Source organism: Oryctolagus cuniculus, chromosome 13, assembly GCF_051225735.1.
Source record: "Oryctolagus cuniculus isolate XC-2025 breed Fujian yellow rabbit chromosome 13, ASM5122573v1, whole genome shotgun sequence".
Lineage (NCBI taxonomy): Eukaryota > Metazoa > Chordata > Mammalia > Lagomorpha > Leporidae > Oryctolagus > Oryctolagus cuniculus.
The window spans coordinates 111686649-111714647 of NC_142879.1; the positions used below are offsets into that span (position 1 = coordinate 111686649).

Consider the following 27999-nt stretch of genomic DNA (forward strand, 5'->3'; position numbering starts at 1 on the left):
AAAAATCTGAATAACATATAGCAGCTACTTTGATGCAGCAAAATATACATGCACATGCAACAGTTGTACAAATTCCCAGCTTAGGAAATCAGAATTATCTAAACAAAACTGATGTTAATAACCAAAATGTATGATGAGTTCTGCTTATTTCTTCACCACAAATAAAGACCTTCCAGGATGTAATCAATGTCCTCATTTGCTTTCTCTAAGTTTGGGGGTGGTTAAGATCACTTCATTGGCCTCCTGGGGTAACTGTTAGGGTAATTCTCAAAAGGAAAAGAACACCAAGTCTGTGGCAACTACTCTAGAGACACTCATACAGTAATAGACATTATTACTAGAAATGCAGTGCTCTCAACAGCAGCTATCTCCTTTGGATAATTTACTACATTCAAAGCTCTAAGTAAGTAAACTTACACTTCTGCATAAAAAGGAATAATTATTACTACAAGAAACCATCAGAACTCTAAATGGAAAATAAAATTAATTTCATGAAAGTGAATTACAAAACCTAAAGCCCAAATTTGCAGCATAACCCAGTATTATCTTGCCAATAAAAAAAGTTAATTTTCAAGTGTCTACACCGAAGAGATTGTCACAGCTGCCTCATGTCATCCTTTTCCAGGAGTCCTAGGGAGGGAAACAAATGGCTAAATTATATTCAGAATGTCCTTAGTGTTTCTGTTTATTATCACATAAATTTATGATAGGTCAACTTTCAGTTCAGCATTTCAGTGTTCAGTTGTGCTAGAATATTTCATTTGTGGAGCAGGTATGTAACCTAGCAGTTAAGATGCCTGCATCCCATGTCAGAGGTCAGAGTACCTAGGTTTCATTTCTGGCTCTAGAACCTGGCTCAAGCTTCCTGATAATCCAGACCCTGGGAGACAGATAAGTGCTCTTGCTACCCACCTAGGAGACCTTGATTGAGTGCCTTTTCTGCTGACCTAACCCCAAGTGTTCAGGCACTCATGGAGTGGACATGAAGAGTTTAGCTCTTTCATTACATTCCTATCTCTTTGTCTCTATGCCTTCCAAATTTAAAAAATGACATTAATTCTATTTCTGAGCCATTTAATAAAGAATCACATCTAACCATGAACTATAAAGCAATTGAAGTTCTAAACAGAATTCTTTTTTAATTTTTTATTTACATAAGGTGAACAAATCCATGCATTTCATATGTACAGATTTAGGAGCATAGTAATACTTCCCACCAACTCTCACTCTTGCCCTAGCTCCCTTCTTCCCTCTTCCTTCTCTTCTTAATTTTTCTTTTAATTTTTACAATGACATACTTTTAAAACTCCACTAAGTAAAGAATTCAATAGATATCAAGTAAGAAAACCACTGTTCTTCAAGAGTATAGACAAGGGCAGTAAACAATATGCACATTTTACAGTCTCAATTTTGCTAACATACGTATATTTTGTCACAGTAAATTTATAAAATATGTTTCAAGATTTGTACTGCCTACACATGCAAACAAAAGTATATAGAATAAACACAGCCTTCTCTACCAGATCACTTAAAGCACTGTAAAAACATATTGTAATTGATTAATTTTTAAAAGAAAACTTCTTAGAATTCCACATTTCTCAATTATCACCAACTTTTCTATTGCCTTGCTTAGTAAAACTGTTTTAAGTTCTCTGAACTTAACCATATCAGTCAAAATTCTATAGCAACCATCTATTGAAATGGTTCCTTAACAAATTCAATTATCAGCTAGCTGTAAAGCATTCAAGGTCATTGATATAGTGAAATATTTTCTTGCTTTGACCCAGGGGAGATACAATCCTGTTTTATTTCCAGAAAAGTTGTCACTGCTAACATTTTTGCAAAAGAAAATGACGGATTTAGTTTACCTTTTTTTATCCTGATCACATAAACAGTTTTCATCATTCACTTGTAGCAGACTCCTGTATTAAAATCAATTAACTGAGCATTTCATTTAAAAAAAAAAACAATGAAGAAAAGCAATTAGCCTACTAATATAGACTGCATCTGTTGGTGAACTAAAGGTAGATATTTCTCGTCTCTGGAAACATTTTTGAGGTAAACTTGATAGGATTTGTTTACAGACAAGAGAGGAGTTGTTAAAGAGAGATTAATCAAGAATTGCACTGTGGGCCAGTGCTGTGGCTCACTAGGCTAATCCTCCACCTGCAGCACTAGCAGCCCAGGTTCTAGTCCCAGTTGGGGCACTGGATTCTGTCCCGGTTGCTCCTTTTCCAGTCCAGCTCTTCGCTGTGGCCCAGGAGTGCAGTGGAGGATGGCCCAAGTGCTTGGGTCCTGCATCCGCATGGGAGACCAGGAGGAAGCACCTGGCTCCTGGCTTCAGATCAGTGCTGCATGCCAGCTGTAGTGGCCATTTGGGGGATGAACCAATGGAAGGAAGACCTTTCTCTCTGTCTCTCTCTCACACTGTCTATAACTCTCTCTGTCTCTCTCACTGTCTACTCTGCCTGGCAAATAAATAAATAAATAAATAATTGCACTGTGGATCTCAGCAGAAGTTGCCATTAACTCACATAGGGAAAACTACCTAAGGGACAGGTATGAGAAAGAATAACATTAATAATATTTTGGACCTGTTGGGATTTAAATACACAATAGATAATCAAAGAGAGGTCTCAAGTAGGCAGTGTGATATACCGATCTGAAATTAAGGAGGGGTTCCTGGGCTGGAGATACAAATTTGGAAACCATTAGTACAAACAAGGATGTAAAAGTCATTAGAAAGAATATCGAAGATTGAGCTCTACAGCACTTCTGTTTAAAAAGGAAGAGATGAGAAAAAATCAAAAGAAACAGGCTATTATGGATACACTAGAAAAGCAATAGGAAAGTCAGGTGAGTGATAGTTTTAATACTTATTTCAGAATGTTTATGAGTGATAATGACCAGCATTTTCCATTTTTGATTTTTGAATGACAGCTGTTCTAACTGGGGTGAGGGGACTCACACTGTAATTTGTATTTGCATTTCCCTGATGGCAGTGATCATGGAGTTTTTTCATCTGTCTATTGGCCTTTTTTTTTTAAGATTTATTTATTTATTTCAAAGTCAGAGTTACACACAGAGAGAAGGGGGGGAGGCTTCCATCCACTGGTTCGCTCCCCAAATGACTGCAATGGCCAGAGCTGAACCAGTCTGGAGCCAGGAGCCAGGAGCTTCTTCTATGTCTCCCATGTGGGTGCAGGGGCCCAAGGACTTGGGACATCTTCTACTGTTTTCTGGGCCATAGCAGAGAGCCAGATCAGAAGTGGAGCAGCCAGGACTTGAACCAGCACCCATATGGAATACAGGTATTGCAGGTGGTGGCTTTACCTGCTATGCCACAGTACTGGCCCTATGTTGGCCCTTTTTATTTCATCCTTTGAAAATGCTGGTTCCTGCCTTGGCACATTTTTAACTGGATTATTTTGTTGTTGTTGAGTTTCTGGAACTCCTTATATATTCTTGATATTAATCCTTTATTGGATGCATAGTTTCCAAATATTTTCTCTCATTGTTTTGATTACCTCTTCACTTTGTTAATTATTTTCTTTTTTGTGAAACAATTTCTTGGATTGATGTAATCACATTAGTCTATTGGTGTTTGTTTTATTACTTGTGCTTCTGCTATCTTATTCAAGAATTCACTGCTTAGGCCAATAGCCTTTCCCCTATGTTGTTTATCAGTAATGTGATGGTTTCAGGTATTGGGTTTAGATCCTTGATCCATTGTGATTCTTGTATAGGGAGTAAGATATAGGTTTGATTTTGAACTACAGCAGTGGAAATCCAACTTTCCAAACATCATTTATAGAAGAGACAGAATTCATTTCTAAAATATTTATTTATTTATTTAAAAGACAGAGATACGGGGTGGGGGAGAGATAGAGAGACAGAGAAAGAGATTTTCAGTCTGCTGTTTCTCTCCCCAAATGGCTGCAATTGTCAGGGCTGGGCCAGGTAAAATCCAGAAGCACAGAGCTCCTTCTGGGTCTCTCACATGGGAGCTGGGACCCAAGGTGCATTAGAACAAAGGTGGATTGGAAATGGAGCAGCTGAGGCTTGAACCAGCACCCAGATGGGATGCAGAAACTGCAGGTGGAAGCTTGACATTCTATGCCCCAGAGCCAGCCCAGAAGCAGCTGAATTTTATCAAACTTTGAAGGAAGAACTGATCCCCATTCTTAAATTATTCAAAACAATTGAAAGGGATAAAATCAATCCAAATCTATTCTTTGAGACAAGAATTAGCTCAATTACAAAAGCACAGAGATGCAATAAATAAGAACTACATACCAATATCCATAATGGACATAGATTCAAAATCCTCAACAAAATGGTATGAAATACGCCAATAAAATCATCAATAATACATCAATAAGACCCCAAGTAGAATTTATTCAAGGGATTCAGGGGTAGTTCAACATATGCAAATGAATAAATATGTTATTTAAAATCAATAAAATGAAAGATAAAGTCATTTGATTTTCTCGATAGATGTAGAGAACCATTTGATAAAATGACATCCTTTCATAATAAAAACTCTTAAAATTCGGGATAGAAGAAGCATACATTGACACAAAGCAATATATGACTAAACCACAGGCAGCATCATATTGAATGAGGAAAAGCTGTGAGGAAGTTCACTAAGTCTGGAACCAAAGATGACCATTTTCATTATTATATTTTCAGTAGACTTCTGAAAGTTTTAGTCAGGCATTAAGAAAAAAAAAAAGGTGATACAAGTTGGAAAGGAGGAATTCCAATTATCCCTGTTTGCAGATAATATAATCCTTTATATACAGGAACCAAAAGACTCCACTAAGAGACTATTAGAACTCATACTAGAATTAAGAAAATTTTCAGGATGTAAGATCAACACACAAAAAACCAGAGTCATTCTTATACATGAACAATTCTCTGCCTGAGAAAGAACTGTAAGATTAGGCCCATTCACAGTAGAAAAAAAAAAAAAAAGACCCTTGGGATAAATTTAATCAAGAATGTGAATGATCTCTACAATGAAAATTATAAAACCTTAATTAAAGAAACAAAAGAGATAAAAATGGGAAAAATCTCTCATGTTCATAGAATGGAAAAAGTAATATCATCAAAATGTCCATACTACCCCAAGGAATTGATTGAGTCAAAGCAATCCTAATCAAAATACCAAGGACATTCTTCACGATTATGGAAAAAACTGATTTTAAAGTTCATATGGAAAAAAAGAAGACCCCAATTACTCAATTTTAAGCAGAAACGAAGCTGGAGGCATCAGAATACCAGATTCCAAGACATAATCGAGGTCTGCTGTAATCAAAACAGCCTAGTACTGGAACAAAATAGACATGTAAACAAATGGGACAGAATAGAACCCCCAGAAATGAACACACACATTGACAACCAACTAACATTTGACAAATGAGCTAAAATCACTCCCTAGATGCAAATATTTTGGAAGACAAATGAGGAAGCTATTTTGGAGAAGAGTTTTCTGTTGAGAACAATACTACTGACAGGTTATATTAAATGACATTGAAGAAATGACCTCTAATTTTATAAAAATAACTGTCAACCTGGAGAGAACAAACTTTGATTGGTCAGGGGACTGGAAATTACTGGAATGAGTTAAGGACTAAAGGAAAAGGATATTTGAGACAATGCGTAAAGACAGTCCTTTCACAGTCATCATTGCTGAGTGACATAATCATACTCAATCTAATTTTACTTTATCTGAGTTTTCCAATCTTTAAATAACAGTTACAAATTATATTGGCAATATTTCAAAGCTTTTATACTGCAAAATGAATATATAGCAGTAACAGGCAGATCAAGGTACTAAATGATACACATCTAAAGCTAAAGAATAAAACGACCTCTTCAAAATTCCCAAATATGTATTATGTATACTATTTATCATCTTGCTTAGATTTGTAGATACCATAAAATGTTTGAAAATCTTAAAGACTTGGTAGTTCTACCCTAGTCAAATATAAAATTTCTTAATCATATTTAAATTTTGAATTACTTAAAAAATAAAAGAAAAAAAGCAGAAAGAAACTTTATTTTATAATTAAAGATTTGAAAGTTTTATTTGAATTTTCACTTGAAAAATGTGGTGTGGCACACATTGGTATCTGTAAAATGGGTAATAACATGCATGCAAGATATTCTGAAAAAAACAAGATTCACCTCTTTTTGTAAATAAAGATTCATTGGAAATCAACCACATCTATTTACTTAAATCCCTTTAACTCAGGAACCTCATAGTACAAATTTTCTCAGATGTTGTCACAGGCTTGTTCTGGCTTTACTTGCAGCTGAGTATAGAGAATTATAATTCTTTTTTAAAGATTTTATTTATTTGAGAGTTAGAGTTACAGACAGTGAGAAGGAGAAACAGAGAAGAAAGGTCTTCTGTCCACTGGTTCACCCCCTAGATGGCCACTGCAGCTGGAGCTGTGCCGATCTGAAGCCAGGAGCCAGGAGCTTCTTCTGGTCTGCCAATGGGTGCGGGGACCCAAGGACTTGGGCCATCTTCTACTGCTTTCCCAGGCCACAGCAGAGAGCTGGATAGGAAGTGGAGCAGCCGAGACCTGAATCAGCACCCATATGGGATGCCAGTGCTTCAGGCCAGGGCATTAACCCACTGCACCACAGTGCTGGCCCGAGAATTATAATTCTTAAAAACATAGAGCTGCTGAAAACCCAATGAGAGCATTTCAGGAATGGAAAGCAAAGACACTGTGGCAAAAAAAAAAAAAAAAAATGATCTACATGAAGAATCTCTGTGAGTGAGATCCCAGTAGAAAGAAGGGGCCATAGGCCGGCGCCGCGGCTCACTAGGCTAATCCTCCACCTTGCGGCGCCGGCACACCGGGTTCTAGTCCCGGTCGGGGCACCGGATTCTGTCCCGGTTGCCCCTCTTCCAGTCCAGCTCTCTGCTGTGGCCAGGGAGTGCAGTGGAGGATGGCCCAAGTCCTTGGGCCCTGCACCCCATGGGAGACCAGGAAAAGCTCCTGGCTCCTGCCATCGGATCAGCGCGGTGCGCCGGCCGCAGCGCGCCGGCTGCGGCGGCCATTGGAGGGTGAACCAACGGCAAAAGGAAGACCTTTCTCTCTGTCTCTCTCTCTCACTGTCCACTCTGCCTGTCAAAAAAAAAAAAAAACAAAAAAAAAACAAAAAAAAAAGAAAGAAGGGGCCATCGAAGAAGGATGTACTTTTCTCTTAAGGGAGGAGAGAACTTCCACTCTGCTTATGGCCTTGTCTAAATACTGACAGAGTTTGTGGACTCAAAATGCTTCCGTAGCCTTGGCAGCGCATGACAAGAGCCTCAGGTGATCACTGACATCATAAATAAGAGTGTCAATTGTTCAATCAACAACAGGAGTCACTGTGCACTTGCTCCACATGTAGAACCTCTGTCCTTAATGAATTGTACTATGAGAATTAATAGTATAACTTGTCTTCAAACATTACTTTGTACTTTGTGTGTCTGTGTGGGTGCAAACTGTTAAAATCTTTACTTAGTATGAAGTTGATCTTCTGTATATAAAGATAATTAAAAATTAATCTTAATGATGAATGGGATGGGAGAGGCAGTAGGAGGTGGGATGACCTAGGGTTGGGAGGGTGGGTATGGGGAGAAGAATTGCTATATTCCAAAAGTTGTACCTATGAAATTTATATTTCTTAAATAAAAGCTTTCTTAAAAAATAAAGATATAGTGTGTGTTCCCTAAGAAGCTAAAAGGGCCTGATATCTTTCAGACTAACCTTAGCATTTAAAGCTCTGACTTTGAAATTGAATGATGACTACATGTGCTTGAAGATCCTCCCTCTTAGTTCCTTTTCAGTACATGTGGCTCAGGTAATCCCTGAGTGGGAAAAGAGAGTTTCAAATTCTAACTTTTTCAAGTTGGATTGTGGAATTGAGGGTTGCCACTGATCTGAAAATAACTGCAGTGCAGCTGTCCTCCTACCACTGATTGTTTTGTACCAGTCAAATCCTGCACTTGGAGACTACATGTATCCAATGTTCTCCCTTTGTGTATCTATCCCTTTGGGTATGTGCAGCCATATCTGTCCCTCTTTTTTTAAAGATTGGTTTACTTACTTAATTGAAAGGCAGAGTTACAAAGAGGCAGGGGGAAGAAAAAGAGACAGAGATCTTTTTTTTTTAATTTTCTATAATTTTATTAGCTAAAGGGAAAAATAAATTTAAATTTCTTAACAAGAGATCTTTATACATCTGTCAAAAGTGAGGTTCACATATTTAAGACCCATATAAATCATCTTTGGAGCATGATACATAGAGTTATCAATGTGAAATGAATATTGGTTGCATGCTAAATACCCATCATACGTGGGTGCCTGCCTTTGTGATGAATTATTATTAATGATGGCAGAAGTAATACTCATCAGGAATGCAAACTACAGAATGAAGGAATAATAGTAGGGATTTCTTGGTATCTAATGACATCTATTAAAATGTATAATTATAAATCATGATAGGATGTTCCACAGATCTAAACAAAGGTTTTTTTTTTTTTATAAAGATTTGTTTGTTTGAAAGACAGAGTGACAGAAAATGAGAAAGGCAGAGACATAAAGAGAAAGAAAGATCTTCTATTTACTGGTTTACTCCTCAAATGTCTCCAACAGCCAGGTCTAAGTCAAGAGTCAGGAGCTCCAACAGGGTCTCCCACATAGGTGGTAGGAACCCAAATACTTGAACCATCTTCTACTACCTTCCAGGTATATTAGCAAGAAGCTAGATTGGAAGTACTGAGTATCCAGGACTCAAACCAAGCACTCTGATATGGAATGTAGGCATCCCAACCTGTAAATTAATCTACTCCACCACCAAACCCCAATAAAGATGCTTTGAGTCCTCCTAGAAACTCATTATTTGATTCCAACATGTATTTCCAAGAAGAAAACATACACATTGAGAAATAGTATTGAAATTTGAACACTGAACCAATATCACATTCCTTGGCAAGAACAATTTCGGGTTCATGTTTGAAATTATGATTTTCCTATGATTCTTGACACATGTAGCAAACCTCCAGCAGCATTTAGAAATATCCCCATGTTCTCTCAGTTTCAGCTTCTTGGGAGATGACGGTTCCTTTTTGTACATGCTCAAATGCCTTTCACGTTAAAAAAATTTACTTGATTACATTTGAGGGAGTCCATCTTTTCCAACTGATTAATCTATTGTTTCCATATTGAATTTCATCTTAATTTGTCCAATAGAAGAATTGTTTCTAAAATGCACTTTAAAAGATTTTCTCCAAGATTCTCCTTCGTAAATTTTGTGTAAGCCATGGAATCTATCTTTTTTTTTAACTTTTATTTAATGAATATAAATTTCCAAAGTACGACTTATGGATTACAATGGCTTCCCCCCCATAACGTCCCTCCCACCCACAACCCTCCCCTTTCCCACTCCCTCTCCCCTTCCATTCACATCAAGATTCATTTTCGATTATCTTAATATACAGAAGATCAGCTTAGTATACATTAAGTAAGGATTTCAACAGTTTGCTCCCACACAGAAACATAAAGTCAAAAATAATAGATGATTTTTCTTAAATGATGATGAAATCAGATCAGACCTATTGTCATGTTTAATCCCAGTGAGAGTCAAGTTGGGAGTTGATAATTTCTTTTTTTTTTTTTACAGAGGATCAGTTTAGTATGCAGTAAGTAAAGATTTCAAAGGTTTGCACCCCCATAGAAACACAAAGTGAAATATATTGTTTGAGTACTCGTTACAGCATTAAATCTCAATGCACAGCACATTAAGGACAGAGATCCTCCATGAGGAGTAAGTGCACAGTGACTCCTGTTGTTGACTTTACCAATTGACACTCCTGTCTATGGCATCAGTAATCTCCCTATGCTCCAGTCATGAGTTTCCAAGGCTATGGAAGCCCTCTGAGTTCTCCGATTCTTATCTTGTTTAGACAAGGTCATAGTCAAAGTGGAGGTTCTCTCCTCCCTTCAGAGAAAGGTACCTCCTTCTTTGAAAACCTGTTCTTTCCACTGGGATCTCACTCACAGAGATCTTTTGCCAGAGTGTCTTGGCTTTCCATGCCTGAAACACTCTCATGGGCTTTTCAGCCAGATCTGAATGCCTTTAGGGCTGATTCTGAGGCCAGAGTGCTATTTAGGACATCTGCCATTCTATGAGTCTGCTGAGTAAGAGATCTTAAATTAAAAAAAAAAATACAGCCCCAATTAAATAGATCCACTATGGCCTTTTTTATGAAATGCATTTCTCATTCTCATAAGCTCCATATTTTTCAAGATTTTTACAACTGTTAACCTGCTTATATTTTCATAGTATGAAAATCATTGGTGTTCATTATTTTCTTTGCTTGAGTTGAGATCCAAATACTTGAAGAAAGAAACTATTATGGCAAATTAGGTGCAGTTTTTATGCTTGAGAGATTTCAGTATGCTGTGTATATTCAAACTGCTACAGCTTCATGCCTCCTGCTTCTGAAGCAGTGTATGCTGAGTGCTTGAGAGAGACTGGAATACATTTGCATGCGTATTTTCATATAAATATGTAACTTCCTTTACACTCTATGTTGCTAAGTCATGATTCACATGTGTTGTTACTAATAATGGGCCTTGTAATCTTTGAACCATTTGCAAATAATAAATATGTACTGCTGCATATTAGTAATATTTACTTTTCTTATATTTACTTCTCTTTTGTAAAGACTATTTTACATTCTTATGTAATATTTGATGCATACAAAAGAATATAATTGATATGCTGAGATATAAAACACAATAAACTAGCACTCCAAATCACTTAAGATTAGCACTGTATTTGTTTTTGGCAAGTGCTTGTTCTTTTATTATATATAATAATAAAATAAATATTACATAACATATTAATATAATAATGAATATAATATATAATTATATAAATATAATAAAATATATTATATATATAAAACCTTGTACATTTGGGAAAAAATTCCTTAAATGACATCTGATTTCCTGTTTATTCTACTTTACTGAGCTGGCATTGAAAGGGATCTCAGCATTTATTCAATCCTCCCACTACTGGCACTTGTGAAGAGCATTGTGGTTGTAAAATGAAAGCAGCATTCCCACCTGAAAACATAAAATGTTGCAAAAAAGGGATCTTTTCTGTAATGGAAACAAGTCTGGGAGACATCTGCTGGAAAGGAATGAAAAGCACAAGCGAGCTCCACCTCTTACTGAACTGGGCAGGTTTTGCTATTGAGTTCCTCGGTTTTCATGAGCTTACAGTGTCAGCAGCAAATGATAACATCAGTCACAACACCCATTTTATATTATATGAATTCATGGTTGAAAGAACTCTCTACAAATAGTTTTGTCAAAATATTGTGGTTGCTACCAAAATTAAGCATCTAAAAATGAAACCATCTAAACCTTAAATTATGTATTTAAAATAAATACTCAGGTGAATTTTTACAAACAGCATTTCAGTTACTGTCGCTCCCCCTCTTCGCAGAAGAACGACACAGGACCCTGCGCTGTTCTTTTGTCTGCTCGGCCCTCCCTGGGTTTGCTGCTGGTTCTTCCCGGGTTGGCTACCGTCCCTTCCACCTCCGTGGAAGGGCGGTTCCCCCTGCCACATTCCCCACTTCCGCGGGGGAGCGGCACACTGCCGGCCGGCTCTCTCGGGGGCTGACAGGTGTTCCTTCAGGTAGATGTTCCCCTTAGATGTTCCTGGTGCATGTTGTCTCTCTCCTCCTTTATAGTCCTCTTCCACCAATCCCAACTCAGCTGCCCACACGCCGAGTATGCTGCTCTCCTCCAATCAGGAGTAGGTCCTACAGTTTATTGGTTGAACTGGAGGCAGCTGCGTAGAAGCTGTTTTCTCCTCTCCCAGTGCCATATTGTGGGAGAGCAGATGCATAGAATAAGTCTTAATTCCAGTAACTTAGTCTAGTCCGGGTTGCTCCCCACAAGTTACTCTGGGTAAATACAGTAAATCTCTATAACTCCATAGCATCTGGTTTCAAAGTCAACACAAAGTCAGAAAATTAAGCTGCCATGTACACAATAGTGAATCCATTCAAGAAACCAGTGCTGCTTGCTATGAGGCAAGTGGTGGGAGCAAGCCAGGAGTGGGGGCAAGGACGCATCAGCACCCTGTCCTGCAGCACAGACTTTGGCACCTGGGGAAATCTGGCAGAGCCTGGCAAGATGAGGCACCCCCAGCCTCCAGGATCTGCTTGGAAGCTGAGATACCTCAGCCAGCCCCAGAGTTCTTGGGTCTAATCTCAGAGATGGACCCCATTGCTGATCTTGATGCCTTCAATTCCAGCATCTAAGGCAGCCCACAAGGTGGCCAATGGTCCAGGTGACTTCCCGTGTCCCCATGCCAACCCACTTCCCAAAGCCAATGCACCACACAAAGATAAAAAGGTAAAGTTATTTTAAAATGGGCAGTTTTGAAAACAGGTGCAAAGTCACAGCACCATTAAATCACAAACAGATTTAGGTTTGCTCACTGTTTCTCAGTCCTACCTTTCCTCTCTGCTCCCATGACTGCATATTTTTCTGCTATTCTGATGGGGAAAAATGCAAAATGCCTGTTTTCTCTTTTGTGGTTTGAAGAGTTATTTAGGGCCAGCACCATGGCTCACTAGGCTAATCCTCCACCTTGCGGCGCCTGCACACCAGATTCTGTCCCAGTTGCCCCTCTTCCAGGCCAGCTCTCTGCTGTGGCCAGGGAGTGCAGTGGAGGATGGCCCAAGTCCTTGGGCCCTGCACCCCATGGGAGACCAGGAGAAGCACCTGGCTCCTGCCATCGGATCAGCGTGGTGCACCGGCCACAGTGCACCAGCCATGGTGGCTATTGGAGGGTGAACCAATGGCAAAAGGAAGACCTCTCTCTCTCTCTCTCTCACTATCCACTCTGCCTGTCAAAAAAAAAAAAAAGAGTTATTTAGAGCTGGACTTGGGATCAAATCCAAGGTTTTCTTTTTCTGTGGAGTGTTTTAGCCATTACATCTATGTGCTTGACTGTGAGCATCACTTTTCCAGGCCTTCCTGAGAGGGTGCAGTTTATTTTCACAAGTACTACTCAGATATTATCTTTCATCATAAAGCACAGCCACTGTTGGCATTCAGCTCATTTTTTTATCTGTAGACAAAAAATTCATTTGACCTGCCTTCTATATTTGATTTTTCCACTTAATATGTTTCAAATGATACATTTTCAGCATTTTGTTTGCTTTCCTCCTATAACGAAGTTTACACTAGGACTGGAGGGCCAATCCATGGCAGTTACTCATAAAGCCTCTATTAGACTTCAATAACTGACTGATGTTTTCTGAATTTTTTTTGCCAAGTTGCAGTTTTTCCTCATCCTAAGCCACAAGCCTTCCCATAGGTATCACCACAGTGACACCTAGAAGTTTAACAACAATTTGCTTGAAAATGGGGTGTTTTCAGAATTGGTGACTAATGATGGCACCATTCAAACACAAAAGGGCTTGGGCTCTCTTTCTGTTTCTCTGACCATTTCAGTTACTCAAGTGTATATAAACCCTGACAGTTCATGTGAATGCAAATTCTGCCATTTAGGGTTAGAAGAAAGTGTACGACTAGATACAGGATGAGTGTTATGGTTAGTATTAGGACTAGGATGAGAGCTAGGATTGGTGTTAAGGTTTAGAATGAGTGCTATTATTAAGGCTATTGTTAGGATTGGGGTTAGGGTAAGATTTAGAGCTAGGTTTATGTTTAGTGTCGGTGTTAGTATTAGGCTTATGGCAAGAGTCAGGGCTAGTTTTAGGATTAGGGTTCTGTTAAGTTTAGGCTTAGGTCTAGATTAGATTAAAAGCCATGGTTAGGGTTATGGTTAGGGCTAGCTTAGGGTTAGGGCTACACATAGAGTTATGTTTAGCTTTAGGGTTAGAATAAGGATTAGGTCTAGGACTAGTGTTATATTTAGGATTAGATTTGTGATTAGAGTTATAGATAGGGTTAAGACTATTGTTAGGCCTAGGGATAGAGCTAGGATTAGGGATAAGTTTAGGTGTAGGGCTAGGGATAGAGTTAGAGCTGTGGTTTTATATACATTATATATAATATATATTTTTTATATATGGTTATAAATATATATGGTTATATATGGTTATATATCTATATATAATATAGAGTGAGAGCTGTGGTTATATATAATGTACAGTTATAGTTGAAGTTAGGGTCATCATCACTAGGATGAAGCTTAGTCTTTGGTTAGCATGATGGTTAGTTTAAGGCTAGTGTTAGATATAGCATTAAAATTAGCTTCAGGACTATGTTCAGGTTCACACTGAATGCTAGTTTGTTTTAGGGTTAGGCCAAAGCAGAAGGATAGGATTAGTGTTGGGGAGAGGTTTAAAATTAGTTTAAGATTAGGGTTATTTTAGTTCTATGGTGAATTTTAGAGTTAGAGCCAGAGTTAGGAATATGGTTAGAGCTCGTGTGATAGTTAAAGTTAGGACTATGGATAGGTTTTAGGCCAGGGTTAGGGTTAGGGTTAGGGTTAAGGCAGGGTTAGGTTTAAGTTTTGGTATTCGTGTTAGGGTTAGAGTTGGGGCTCATATTAGGATTAAGGTTAATACTTGAGTTATTAAGGCTAAAGTTAGGGATAGGATCAGAGTTTAGATTGGGTTAAAGCACCATGTTGGGATACAATTAGGATTTTGGCTAACTGTAGAGTGAAGGTAAGGTTATGGTTAAGATGAGGGCCAAATTTAGGGTTAATGCTTTGTCTAGGGATAGACCTAGTATTAGGCTTCAGAATTGGTTTAGATCTAGGATTAGGTTTAGGGTTAGGGTTAGGACTAAGGCTAGGGCTAGGGCCAGGGTAAGGATTAGGGCTTGGACTAATGTTATTAATTTGGTTTATTTTTATAGAATGAAAAGCAATAAAGACATAGTAATATGAATAGCAATCATATTTTTAAAAATTCCTCCTAATAAATCTCATGTTGATTCTAAAACTGAGGTGAAAGACTGGAATTTAGGTGGATCTACAGAACTGGACACAGAGACAGACCATATCATCCCAAACTGGCTACTGCCTAAAAATTGGTGTTCAATTCCAAGTTTTAAAGGACATTTTAAAACTAACCTATGGCAGAGACATCTAGGTTAACATATCCCAACTATAATTAAACTAAGGAGAGAATTACTTGGTTACTTCCTAAGAATCTTTAGTAAACTGATTTTAGTTGATCTTTCTTAATATTTGCTCTTCATTATGGTAGTTCAGTTATTTCCTTATGAACTAGAAAACATTTGTTGAACCAGATAAACTAGAAAAGATAATATAAGGGCAGTTCAAAAGGTTTGCAGAAAAAGGACTTAAAAGTTGTTTATGTTGTGAATTTTTTAATCTATGCAGTTTTCTCAAAATAAACATTTCCATCAGCTTTTTGAAGCATTCTCATACATCTTAAGATACTCTTCCAGAATGATACATCAACTCCACTGACTCATGTTACACATCCACAGGAGTGGAGATGCAATCTGTAGGTTGTATCATCTTGATGTTTGTGTATGCCTTATACCACACAAAGAAGATCCCTGTCTGTCTCTGACAAGATAATATTAATCTTATTCTCCAAGTGGGCACCCAGAATATCACAAAGGTCAGAAAGAAAGCCTCATTCAGTGTTACTGTGTTCACAGAGGATGGCATTTATTCCTTAGGAAGTAGCATCCAGACCATCATAATGGGACATCCCACCCGTGAGGTACAGGTCTGCTTCCACATCCTGCAGGATGCTGCTCCCAGAACCAGCACACAGGGCCACAGCTTTGACTTATGATGCTAAGGTCCTTCCTACCCCAAGAGCTAATACGAGTTAGTTTGAGGTGTCTTTTGATTTGCTCAATCATGGTTGCCAGGGCAACAGATTCATCCAGGGTGCATGATCGACCTATTCCAGTATGTAGAGCAAAGGCTTCTGCAGGGACACAATTTCAGTTCTCTGGTAAAGTTATCTGTTTTGAGAGAGCTGAGCCACCACCTGTATCAAAGACTTCTCAGTACAATTCAGGCTGATCCTTGTTTTTCTTCTCATCAATCCTAGCAGAAAAAGAAGTGACAGGAGCACCTTCAACTTCTCTCACTGCAGACACAACTTTGTCCATATCTTGGGTATGCTTAATGTTGAATTGTTCTCAGTGGTTCCCTCTATAGGATAGCCATGAGCTTTGGAAGGATATATATGCCTGGATGTGCAGGCTCCAAGCCCTTTGGAAAACCAGTTTTTCAATCCCTGGGGTGCAGCATCATAGGCTGTGTGAAGAGAGTAGATGCCAACTCTGTTCTCCAAAACCCAGAACACCGGGCGCTCCTTTCAGGAAATCCAGGTAATATCCTTTATGTGTAGGAAGATAGGTGGAAGGCAGGAAAAGATGAGATCTGCCTTCTTATGCAGAGCCTCCTCCATCACCTGCTCAGTCAAGGAAGAGTGCATTTATAGTTTGTGGTGGGCTTGGTTCCACCAGCAATCCAACATTGTCCCAACTCTCAGCAGAGGACAGGGATGCAAAGTCATTCAAGGAGGAAATGAGAGTCTTCAGACCCATGAAGGAACAGGAAGAATTGCAGTTCAGAGATTACATAAACCAGACTGTCATGGGAACCAGGCGTAAGCAAGATGACAACATATAGCAATTTTTGGACAAAACTCAATTTGAGTCCAGGTACATCTCCATAGCCTTTAATCTGTCTTTTTACATTGGCTTTTGTTTTCTAAACATCATTTTTCAAGTTGTTGTATATTTGGATTGCAGAACAGTTTGTAAGGTGAATTTTTAACGTGCATTGCTAAAAATGTTCTGAGTGAAGCTAATTGTCAACTTTATTAAGGAGGATTGCTTTCTGTCCACCTAGTGTAAAAATGAAATCAAGTAATGAAAAAAATGAGTTTACAAATTTAAAGGCAAAGAAACAGAAAGATCTGAAATTAGACCTGATAGAAAATGAGGAGTCCAACAAAAATCCCATTATGTTGATTTAAGACATGGCTGGCCTGTACTAATACCATATACAAATAAAAAAGAAGAATGAATGCTGCAGGATTCATTTGAGATTCATCAAATATGAGGTATTATTTGAACAGCTACAAAGAAGCATTCAAGATGGAGAAGGAACTATAGTCTAAAGGTCATGGAAGACGTTCATACTGGAAAGAGAAGTGTCTGATTACAAATGGCAAAATCAGTCAGGCAGAATCAGAGATTGGGATGAATGGGAGATTAGAGGGAATACCTAGATGGGTAATGTTAAGGAGAGTGCAGATGGCTTCAGGAGGGAAATACAAGAAACCATCAGTAGAGTTATGATAGAAACAGAGAGGAATTACCAGGGGAAAATCATATATAGTACTTTCAAATATGACAAAGAAAAACATTTAAATGGGCATTATACATTTAGTGTAGTGGTTATGATGCTTTTTTTTTTTTTTTGACAGGCAGAGTTAGACAGTGAGAGAGAGAGAGACAGAGAGAAAGGTCTTCCTCCCATTGGTTCACCCCCAAATGGCCACTACGGCTGTCGCACTGTGCCAATCCAAAGCCAGGAGCTAGGTGTTTCCTCCTGGTCTCCCATGTGGGTACAGGGGCCCAAGCACTTGAGCCATCATCCACTGCCTTCCCAGGCCACAGCAGAGAGCTGGACTGGAAGAGGAGCAACCGGGACAGAACTGGCACCCCAACCAGGGCTAGAACCTAGAGTACTGGTGCCGCAGGCTGAGGATTAGCCTAGTGAGCCACAGCACCAGCCCATGATGCCTATTAAGATATCCTAGTTCTACTTTAGAGTGCCTGGATGTGACTTCCAGAATCAATTAACTAGGCTTCTATCACACCTCTGAGAGACTGGGACTACATTTCTGGCTCTTGTATTCAGTCTTGGCCCAGGTCTGGCTGCTGTGGGTGTTGAGGAATGAATTAATGCGAAAAAGTGTTCTCTCTACCTATATGTCTCATTCTTCCTAGCTCCCTTTCTCTTGAAGATAAAAATATTTTTTAGACATGACAAAAGGTACAATTAATGCAATGATTAGAGGATAGCCTTTGGCTCTGACTATAATTTATGTTACTGGTAAGGGTTTCAGGGCTTCAATTAAGACTAATTTGAGTAGGTTAAAATTCAAATGTATAATAGAATGATTTGCCTGAAAATATAACATTAAAAAGTGTCTGTGAAACCTACATTAATAGACTGAGAAAAATGAATGGAGAATTATTTAAGGCCACACAATAGATTCTGTCCTCCACACATTCCTGGTCTTATCTATATATAAGTACAGGCTCCAAAAAGCTCTCAAGGATCATACTGTTTTAGCAATTCCAAAATAACCTAAATAACCTCTTTATGCTTTTTTTTAAATTTGATGTAGAGTTAGACAGTGAGAGAGAAGTCTTCCTTCTGTTTGTTGGTTAAGCCCCCAAATGGCAGCTATGGATGGCACTGTGCTGATCTGAAGCCAGGAGCCAGCTGATTCCTCCTGGTCTCCCATGCAGGTGCAGGGGCCCAAGCATTTGGGCCACCCTCCACTGCCTTCCTGGGCCACAGCAGAAAGCTGGACTGGAAGAGGAGAAACCAGGACTAGAACCCAGATGGGTTCTAGTGCCCATATGAGATACTGGCACCACAGGTGGAGGATTAACTGACTAAGCCATGGCACTGACCCTTGTTTATGTTTTAACACTAGATAATTCTTGGCTCTGCAGCATATTGAGTGTTTATTTCCAGGCTTGAACTAAAACACTATGCACAACATCATCTTTATGACTCATAAAGGTTCTGTTTCAGAATACATCTCATAGGTATTTAGCAAATTTCCTCTTAATTTTTAATTTGAAATGTAACAAATATGTCTTTTTGCTATAGCATCAGAAAGACAAGAGACTGTCTAAAGCCATATAACCCTGAACCTCCCACCCCCAATCTCATCTGATCTTGGAAACTAAGATGGGTCAGGCCTGGTTAGTACATGGATGGGAGAAAGACAAGATAATAATTTGCTCTCAGCTTACATGGCTCTATTGTCTTAGAACCATGCCAACTTTATCTTGTTCATGTGCATTCTCTAATGATGAATGTTGTGTTTGCCTTTCCATTTTAATTAACAAATTTTCATAAAGGTCCTAAAGCACAATTTAAAATGAGCTGATGAATGATGAAGTAAGCAAGTTACTGAGATATATTAATTTCTCTGGTCTTAGAAACATGTAGACATGTGGAAGTCAATAGATCTATGCCTGAAAGAGAAAATGAAAGAAGGTGGTAGTGAGAGAACTGGTCAGGATTTTACCTACATTCTACTGTGCAAAACAAGATTATGATAGAAATGTATACAGAAAAACAGATATATAAGCTGGAAGAACAAAAACAATAAACCCCCCTCTGCAAAAATAGTGTTTCACCATGATTACAGGCTGGAAAGACATTCTTGAAAGGACACTCACAATTTATTGATTGGTATGATTAAACACAACTTAGTTTCATGAAGACATTCATTTGCTACTGATTTTTTTAAAAATTTAAGTTAGTAAAGATAATATAAGTTTAAGAATTATTACCCAAATTAATTACAGAATTCCAAAGAAAGATCATGTGTCACTAACAACTGAACAATGGAAAAATAAATCAATGATATTAACTATGTTCCTCTTAATACAGGGACACCCTTGGGATGCCATGTTAGCATGTTTCAATAGAGTATCTCCAGATTTTATATACCTAAAATTCCATAAAAAGCATGCATGTTGGAGGATTCCAAGATGGTGGAATGGGGATGTGCATATACTAGTGGTAACTAGTTTCAAAAAATGTTGGAAGTACATTATTGGGGAAGAGTTAGAGAAAACTGTGGTGGAAATTCTACAGGAGAGAAATGCCATGGATCTGTGTGGAAGATGCAGACATGCAGCATGAACACAGACACAACATGATGCCAGCAGCCAAGAGGAGGAGAAAGCACCAGCTTTGGAGAGTGAGGTGAGATCAGACTGCAGCAACCCATACCACTGGTGATATAGACAGAGGGAGACTTTGACGTGAGCCTGGCCTGGAGCTCTGAGGGGAAAGTGTACCCACTGACCCAGAAAAAAAAAACAAGGGGGCATGTTTCTCTCACTACATTCACTAAGCAATGGTGCCCAATATCAGTTGAGAGAAGGTGGGCACCATTTTGGACAGAAACAGAAGATGCAGAAGCTCTTGTGCACCTGCCCAGCACCTGGCTGAGACTAGATGCCATCTACTACCAGTACCAGTGGCAGCAGCTTGAATGCATGCACCTTACTACTGATGGGGAGAAGGAAGCATTTGGTTGGTGGCTATTGTGCATGTGTGAGATCCAGAGATTCTAACAGAAGGAAAACTCCATGTTTCCCACTGACTTTGAGTCTGGCTGGGCAAATTCACTAGAGTCTGTGCACCCACATATTACTGAGGTCCCCCCAATCTCTCAACGTGTCACAGGCTCCAGCGCTCAAACTGTCGAGGCTCTGGGAATGTCTGCGTCTCTGTGAATGAGACAGTCTAGCAAGGTGGAGCAAATCCTCTGCAACCCTTGACAGTGGGAGCCCTGTGTGCTGAGACTGTGGAAACTCTGTGACTGCATAAGAAGGCACAGGATATAGCTGGTTCTCTGGGCAACCAATGTGAGCTGCTCTACAGGCACTTTTCAAAAGAGGGAATTTTAAAAACCACAGGCGAGTGAAAAATGCTCACTATCACTAGTCACCAGAGAAATGCAAATCACAATCACAATGAGGTTTGACCTCACCCCTGTCAGAGTGGCTCTCAAACAGAAATCAACAATCAACAAATGCTGGCCAGAATGTGGGGAAAAGGCATCTTAATCCACTATTGGTGGAAAAATAAACTAGCACAGCTATTGTGGAAGATGTATGGAGACACCTCAGAAACTTGAACGTAGATATACCATATGACTCAGCAATCTTAATCCTGGGAATTAATCTAAGTGAAATGAAATAGGCACATGAGGGGCCAGCACTGTGTGCAGTAGGTTAATGCCCTGGCCTGAAACGCTGGCATCCCATATGAGCACCAGTTCTAGTCTTGCCTGCTCCTCTTCCGATCCAGCTCTCTGCTATAGCGTGGGATAGCAGTGGAAGATGGCCCAAGTTCTTGGGCCCCTGCACCACATGGGAGACCTGAAGGAAGCTCCTGGCTTCTGGCTTCAGATCAGTACAGCTCTGGCCATTGCAGTCATCTGGGGAATGAACCAGCGGGTAGAAGACCTCTCTCTCTGTCTCTACCTCTGTCTGTAACTCTGTATTTCAAATAAATTAAATCTTAAAAAAAGAAATAGGCATATGAAAGAGCTATCTGTATCCTCATGTTCATTGCAGCTCAATTAGCAATAGCCAAGATATGGATTCAACCTAGATGTCCATCAACTGATGACTGGATAAAAAAATGTGATACATATATACATATGTACATATATATGTATATATAATAAACAACTACTCAGCTATAAAATATAATGAAATCCTTTGTTTTGCAACACAATGAATACAATCGAAAACCATTAAATTTAGTGAAATAAGCCAATCCCAAAAAGACAAATTCCTATGTTCTCCTTGATCTGTGGTAACTAATAGAGCAGCAAAAAATGGAATGTATAGGAGTGAAATTGATATTTTGAGAGTTTATGATTGTTTACAGCCCTTGTCTCTACTGCTGAACAATAGTGCTGTACTCTTTACTTAGTATAGGGTGAATCTTAAGAGTAAAAAGTCCACTGAAAGTAGATCAGTGTAGAAAGTAAGAGAAATAGGGCTGACACTGTGGTGTAGTGGGGAGAACTGTGCCCAGTTTCAGTCCCAGAGGCTCCACTTCCAATCCAGCTCCCTGCTAATGCGCCTGGAAAAGATCAGATCACTCAGGGGCTTGGGCCCCTGCAACCACATGGGAAACTGGGAAGAAGCTCCTGGCTCCTGGCTTTGGACCAGCCCATCTCCAGCCATCGCAGCCATGTGGGGAGTAAAGCAGTGGATGGAAGATCTCTCTCTGTCTCTTCCTTCCTTTGTCTTTGTAACTTTGCCTTTCAAATAAAAAATGAATAGATCTTTAAGGAAAAATAAGACAGGAAATTAGAGAGAAAGGATGAGAGGGGATGTGTGGGTGGGAGAGAGGATAAGGTGGGAAGTATCACTATGTTCCTAAATCTGTATATATGAAATACGTGAAATCTGTTTACCTTAAATTTAAAAAATTAAAAACTGACATTTAATTTCAATAGCTGTGAAATAGAATAACTACAATAAAAATTCTACCTATAGGCCAAATAAATTGGAATAGTAATAAAAATGCAATATAATTTTAAAAATGGTCTGACTTTAACATGTATCATCCCAGATGATGTATGGAAAACCTAATAATACCTGGAACTGGTGCTGTGGCACTGTGGGCTGAGCCTCTGTGGTGCTAGCATCCCATATGTTACCAGTTCATGTCCTGGCTGATCCTCTTCCAATCTAGCTCTCTGCCACCTGAGAAAGCAGTGGAGAATGACCCAAGTGCTTTGACCCCTACCTTGATATAGGAGACCTGGAGGAAGCTCCTAGCCCCTAGGTTCAGACTGGCCAAGCTCCAGCCATTGTCACCATTTGAGGAGTGAACCATCAGATGGAAGACCTTTCTCTCTGTCTCTCCCTCTCTCTGTCTGTAGCTCTACCTCTCAAATAAACAAAATCTTAAAAAAAAAATCCCCAAGACAATAGTTTCAACCCTCAGGAATAGATTGACACCAATTTTGAAAGGACCTTGAGGTGATAAGTTTTATCTCTTACACTCTCTCTCACCATGTAATGACTTCTGCCAAGTTAAGTTACAGGAATATGGCCCTCTCCTGATGGGGCCTCTTGATCATGGACTTCTCATATGACTGTAAGATACACTTTTTCTTTATAAATTACACATTGTACACTGGTTTTGTAACAACACAAAATAGACTAAGACTGAAAATAGATCAATACATATTTTCTCCTCTTTAGGAAAGAGAGAAGGAAAATGGAGAGCCAGCGTGTGGCTTAGCAGGTTAAACTGCTGCCTGGAGTGCTGGCATCCTATTTGGGCACTGATTCTAGTCCTGGCTTGCTTTACTTCTGATAACTCCTTATTAATATGCCTGGAAAAGCAACAAAAGATGCCCTAAGTCCTTGAGAGTGTGCACTCATGTGGAGAATTGGATGAAGATCCTGACTGCTGGCTTCAGCTTGACCCAGCCCTGGACATAGCAGCCATTGGTGAGTGAACCAATGGATGGAATATTCTCTCTCTCTCTCTATCACTCTCTCTCTCCCTCTCTCTCTATTCCCCCCCTCCTTGTCTCTTCCCCTCTCTCTGTAATACTGCCATTAAATAAATAAATCTTTAAAACAAAACAGAACACTAGCTTCTGGAGGATATCATGTTAATTTTAAAAAAGAGAAGGAAAATGCACAGAACTTTAGAAAGCCATGAGACTATTGAGTTTTTATTTTTAAAATTTTTTAAAGATTTATTTATTTATATGAAAGTCAGAGTTACACAGAGAAAGAAGGAGTGGCAGAGAGAGAGGGGTCTTCTACAGGCTAGTTCATTCCCCATCTGGCTGCAACAGCTGGAGCTGCACTGATTTGAAGCCAGGAGCCAGGAGCTTCTTCCAGGTTTCCCAAGCAGGTGCAGGAGCTCAAGGTCTTGGGCCATCTTCTATTGCTTTCCTAGGCCATAGAGAGAGCTGAATTGGAAGTGGAGCAGCTGGGACTTGAACCAGTGCCCATATGGATGCCAGCACTGCCAGCAACAGGCTTACCGGTTGTGCCACAGTACCGGCCCCATTTTTTTTTTTTAAATTTAGTTCATGTCTGTTCTCTAATGAGAATAGGGAAGGGTTTTTTTAATATTTATTTTTTTATTTGAAAGGCAGATTTACAGAGAAGCAGAAGGAGAGGGAGGGAGGGATAGGGGGAGGGAGAGAGAGAGAGAGAGAGATAAGTCTTCCATCCACTTGTTCACTGCCCAAATGGCTACAAACAGCCAGAGCTGAGAAAATCTGAAACCAGGATCCAGAGCTTCTCCTGGGCCTCCCACGTGACTGCAGGGTCTCAAGGACTAGGGCCATCTTCCACTGCTTTCCAAGGCCAAAGCAGAAAGCTGAGTGGGAAGTTAAGCAGGCAGGACTTGAACCAGCATCTATATGGGATTCCAGCACTGCGGGCAGTGGCTTTACCCACTATGCCACAGTGCCAGGCTCATATTATTTAGCAACCAACATAAGAAGCATACTTCAAAAAGTTTGCAGAAAGTTGAATTAAAAATAAGAGAAAACTGAAAATAAGCTGAAGAATAATTAAGTAATCACCTTACTGGAGAAAAATTAATTTTCTTTGATCTTGGAAATATATAGATGTCCTTCCTTATGATCATAACTGGAAGAGCAGATGAATGGAGAGAGTGGTGGTTGGGTTCACCCTTCGATTCCAATGTGCAAAATAAAATTATTATTGGAATGAATTGGAAGTGGAGTAGCCAGGACTTGAACTGGTTCCCATATGGGATGCTGGCACTGCAGGCAGTGGGTTTACCCACTATGCCACAGTGCCAGCCCCTATGTATAAATCTTATGACATCAGTAGAGACATTATGTCATATTATCCATTCCACATGAACAGGGAATGGTGATGTGAATATGTGAAAATATTCAATCTATGCATGATAATATGAAGTATTCATGGACAAAAAATTGTGTTACTTTTAGATATAGACAGATACACATATTAAGTGATTTTATAAAGATGAGTTTAATTAGACCAATATAAATACACTAGTCATATGCTCTGTCAGATGCAGCCACAGGATCTGCAAATGTTTGGAGTTACCAAGTTTACATCCTTAACCAGAAGACATGGTGAATGAGAATTTAGAGTCTTTTTCAATGTACGATTAAATGAATAACTACAGTGAACTGGAAAATATGAATAAGAGGTTGATGTTATTGGAAGTGGGTCCAATAGAGGGGGAATCCCCTTGTAGTACTACAAATGAGTCATATAGAACAATAGTGTGAATAAGCTAGAAGGTGATATTCCAGATAAAATTTGCATCTGGGTGCCGCTGTAGCTCAATAGGCTAATCCTCCATCTGCGGCACCGGCATACCAGGTTCTAGTCCCGGTTGGGGCACCGGATTCTGTCCCGGTTGCTCCTCTTCCTGTCCAGCTCTCTGCTGTGGCCCGGGAGTGCAATGGAGGATGGCCCAAGTGCTTGGGCCCTGCACCTGCATGGGAGACCAGGAGAAGCACCTAGCTCCTGGCTTCGGATCAGTGTGGTGCACCAGCCGTAGCACACCGGCTGCAGTGGCCATTAGGGGGTGAACCAATGGAAAAGGAAGACCTTTCTCTCTGTCTCTCTCTCTCACTGTCCACTCTAACTGTAAAAAAAAAAAATTGCATCTGATATGTACCCCTAAAGATGTACATGTTTAGGATTCTGAGCTTTGAAAAGAAGTACACATGAATGCAAATTCTTGCCATGTTATATTTTGCAAGGCAATTTTGTTATATTACTAAAACTTTGACCTACATTTCTCCTCACATGCAATTAAGAATTCAATCCATAAGTAGAGGTGTACTTCAAAGATTAAATAAGAAAAAACACACAAGACCCCATGGATATGCTCTTAATTAAACAGCATTTGAAAAACTTGTTCTCTTGCCATAGGTCATGGGACTCCAAATCCTATTAAGTTGACATTTATCAATGCCATCTTACTAGTTAAAGTGATCAGTTTAAGTTCATAATTGATCATAAATATAGGATTAAGTGTCAAAGGGATTATATAAAAAGATCAGTGCCTGCTAATAATAATTGATAGAATAAAAAGGAGAGAATGATCCTACATGGGAAGCAGGATACACAGCAGACTTATAGAATGGCAAAAACCCTAAGCATCACTCTAGTCTAGGAATCAGCCCTTAAGTCATTCTGATCTGACTAAAAATCCCATGAGAGTTTCTCAGGCATGGAAAGCCAAGACACTGTGGCAAAAAATGACCTAAATGAAAAATCTCTGTGAGTGAGATCCCAGTGGAAAGAACAGGTCATCAAAGAAGGAGGTACCTTTCTCTGAAGGGAAGAGAGAACTTCCACTTTGATTATGGCCTTGTCTAAATAAGGTCAGAGTTTGTGAACTCAAGAGACTTCCATAGCCTTGGCAGCTCATAACAAGAGCCTCAGGTGATTACTGACATTATAAATAAGAATGTCAATTGTTAAATCAACAACAGGAGTCATTGTGCACTTGCTCCCCATGTAGGACCTCTGTCCTTAATGTGTTGTACTATGAGAATGAACTGTAAAAGTAATCTTCAAACAGTACTTTATACTCTCCCTGACTCCCTCTCTCTCCTCCTCCCTCTCTCTCTTCTGAAAAGTCTGACTTTCAGATAAGTAAATCAATAATTTAAAAAAAAAAAAAACTAAGCAGAACAGATTCAAGAAAAAAAAAATATTTCAATAAGGACTCCAGAACAGACTATAATTGTGGTACTACTGCAGTTTTGTCACTATGATGTACTAAAAGAAAAATAATGTGTATTATCATGTACTAATTTGAATGATTGATTATTGTTAATTAGAATTTAGTTTTAAATGAAACATTTCAAGTGACAATATTCATCAGCCTAGTAGAAAAAGGTTGAAACAGGCCAGCGCCACAGCTCACTAAGCTAATCCTCCACCTGTGGGGCTGGCACTCTGGGTTCTAGTCCTGGTTGGGGCGCTGGTTCTGTCCCAGTTGCTCCTCTTCCAGTCCAGCTTTCTGCTGTGGCCCGGGAAGGCAGTGGAGGATGGCCCAAGTGCTTGGGCCCTGCACCCGCATGGGAGACCAGGAGGAAGCACCTGGCTCCTGGTTTGGATCTGTGCAATGCTGGCTGTAGCAGCCATTTGGGGGTGAACCAATGGAAGTAAGAACTTTCTCTCTGTCTCTCTCTAACTCTGCCTGTCAAAAAAAAAAAAAAAAAAAAGGTTGAAACAAAGCACTCTCAATCTCACAAAGTCATGTGAATAGAAGGCATATCTGATTTATTCTAATAGGCCTTCCTAAAATTTACTAATTTTTTTATGACAATAGTGAATTTGGCTCATCATAGAAAATTCTTTGAAGGCTCTTGTTAAAATTGTCCCTCTTTGAAAAAGTAAATTTTACTGCGTGAATCTACAAGAGGTAAATTTTTGTTTTATAGAACATTGGAAAACCAATGATGCTTAGTCTCTAATTTCTGATTTACTTTATAGAACAGAACTTATATAGAAAAATTTCACTTTATCTATTTTTTTTAAATATTTACTTACTTATTTGACAAAGTCAGGAGAGAGACAGAGAGGTCTTCCCTTTGCTGGTTCACTCCCCAATGGCCACAATGGTCAGAGGTGGGCCAATCCAAAGCCAGGAGCCAGGAGATTTTTCTAGGTCTCTCACATGGGTGCAGGGGTCCAAGCACTTGGGCCACCATCCACTGCTTTTCCAGGTCATTAGCACAGAGCTGGATTGGAAATGGAGCAGCCAAGACATGAACTGGCACCTGTATGGGATAGCAGAGCCACAGGCAGAGGCTTAATGACTGTGGCATGCACCGGCCCCCACTTTATCTAAATTTATGGTAAACCCATGAATTGCACAACACAATTTTTTCTTCCTTCCCTCCTTCCCTCCTTCCCTCCTTCCCTCCTTCCCTCCTGCCCGCCTGCCTACCTGCCTTCCTGCCTTCCTGCCTTCCCTGCCTGCCTTCCCTGACTGCCTGCCTTCCTTCCTGCCTGTGGGGAAATTAGGCACAGGAGGCAATTCAAAGATGGTGGCTGAAGGGAAATTAGGCACATGTGGCAATTCAAAGATGGCGCCCAAAGGAAGTAAGGTGGGCGGTGCCCAAAGTGGTTTACCACCAAAGCT

At 39.6% G+C, this 27999-nt stretch overlaps 1 long non-coding RNA gene across 3 annotated transcripts; it reads right to left on the reverse strand.

Annotated features, from left to right (window-relative positions):
• LOC149122869 (uncharacterized) lies at positions 1-27978 on the reverse strand. Of its 3 annotated transcripts, none has more exons than XR_016219973.1 (3): positions 27805-27978; positions 27405-27634; positions 1-630 (listed from the first exon to the last, which is right to left on the reverse strand). It is a non-coding gene; the product is annotated as an uncharacterized LOC149122869 (long non-coding RNA). The 3 variants fall into 3 exon arrangements; XR_016219971.1 differs by lacking the exon at positions 1-630 and adding an exon at positions 15474-16916 and having other exon boundaries at positions 27805-27976; XR_016219972.1 differs by lacking the exon at positions 1-630 and adding an exon at positions 23596-23774.
• Positions 27979-27999: the final 21 nt, after the last annotated feature.